At 50.1% G+C, this 1,824-nt stretch overlaps 1 protein-coding gene across 8 annotated transcripts in view; it reads right to left on the reverse strand.

Annotated features, from left to right (window-relative positions):
* Nucleotides 1–1,824, reverse strand: part of CUNH3orf67 (chromosome unknown C3orf67 homolog) — a 334,462-nt gene that overhangs the window by 29,962 nt on the left and 302,676 nt on the right. The window lies entirely within an intron of this gene.

A 1,824-nucleotide genomic window follows, 5' to 3' on the forward strand; every position in this document is an offset into this window, starting at 1 on the left:
TGTCAGCGGAAGCAGCCCGGTGAGAAGCTTCTCAGACTCCTCAGTGAGGAAGCCAGCAATGTGCGGTGCCATCCGCCCGATGCTTAGAGGAGCTCATGTGGTGCCAGAGCACGCTGATTGGTCATTAAAACATCTTGCATTTAAAAATTCTTCTCTGGTCAGGGAACACACTGTGGAGAGAACTGGTAAATACCTCACTTTGGCAGGGAGGAGAATTCAGAGGCTCCTTTTAAAATCTGGCGAATTATATGAGAAACCCACAACATAATATAAAGGGTAAAATAAAAGATGATATGAAACAGGAAGACAGACCTTTTGCAAGTGGGCAGGGGATCCGGAGCTGGAAGGGGAGGGGAAGGGAACAAGAGGAAATACAAACAATAAAGATGATGTACATGCAACACCTTCCCATGATGAATGTAATTATTATGTGCTACAAAACCACAATTTTTTAAAAAGCTGGCCAAAACTGCTTCCTAGGAAAATACTTATTAATACCAAACTGCTTTCCCAATTTCAGGAGGTCAGACTGTCTGAGTTAAGCTATGTCTTTCTGGGCCCCAGAAAACAGCTTTGGCACGCTGGGTTCTCCTGGAGATGCTGCCACGTGGACTCCACGCTTGACGAGGCTTTTCTGCTGAGCTCCCGAGCAGTAAACGCGTGAGACCTCCTGGGTCAGCAGGGCTTGGCTGTAGCGGTTCAGCTCTGCTGCAGTATCCAGAAAGCTGCCATAGACAACGTAGACGAGAACGGGTGAGGCCGAGTGCCCATGGGACAGGCACAGGCCGGGTCAGCTGTGGGATGGCTTGACGGTGCCTGCCTCAGGGGAAGACAGTGAAACAGAAAATTCCTGCCACTCTCAAGGAAGTCCTGCTAATTTTCCTCCTAAATATCTTTTGAGTCCACCTTTTTTATCATCTCTTCTACCACTGACGTCTAGGCGGTGATCTTGCCTCATGTCACCTGCAGCCACAGCTCTTAGGTGATTCTGGAAGTCACTTCTTCTGGCTTTTTCTCTCTGTGGTCCACACTGAGCCTACACTCTAATGGCTTTGTCTATAGACTGGCAAAACCCTTCAGCATCACTGCGCTTGGGAGAAAGGCCAGATTCCTGAGCAGGGCCTTCCGAGGCTTGGCCTGAGGAATCTACATGTTTCCAACCCCATTTTCTACTTGTTTCTTCTCCCTCTCGGTGCTCCTGCCATGCCAGCCTTCTCTGAGGCCTTGGTGTATGCCAGGCTGTGTCCCCTTGCCCAGGCCATATCCTACCTTATTCCTACTCTCCCGTGGCCTGGTGGACTCATCCGCAACCTTCAGATGCTAGCTCAGGCATCGAACTTTTGGAAAGTGCTCTTTAATACACCCTCTCCAGTCTAGCATATTCTTTCCTGCTTCTTCATATAACGAAACCAAGTTTATAATTTCCACAACATGACTGTGGTGGATTAACTAAAAGTCAATCTGTTACACCCAGCGGGGCTGAATCAGCATGGCACTGGGCATGGAAGGCCCTTCTGAGGACTGCTGCCAACAGTATAAAAGGAGAGCTGCAGGGGAAGATGGGGCGCTGCTGATTCTCCTGGAGAAGCTTGTCACGCTGGCTTTCCTGATATGAACTCAGCCATCCTCAGCACTGGAGGATCTCAGGTCCTCCCTGTCACTCAGGATGGCTGTGTTCTCTTTGGGGGAGCTCTGGTCTTTACCTTGCACACTGATTCCTGGCTCTGGGGCAGACACCCAGCCTGCTGGCACAGATCCTTCACCCCACTGGCACACTTTCTAGCTTCCGCCACTGGCCTTTGGGCCTTCCCAGCTCAGATTCTT

The sequence above is a fragment of the Octodon degus genome, unplaced genomic scaffold (genome assembly GCF_000260255.1).
Source record: "Octodon degus isolate 3935 unplaced genomic scaffold, OctDeg1.0 scaffold00043, whole genome shotgun sequence".
Lineage (NCBI taxonomy): Eukaryota > Metazoa > Chordata > Mammalia > Rodentia > Octodontidae > Octodon > Octodon degus.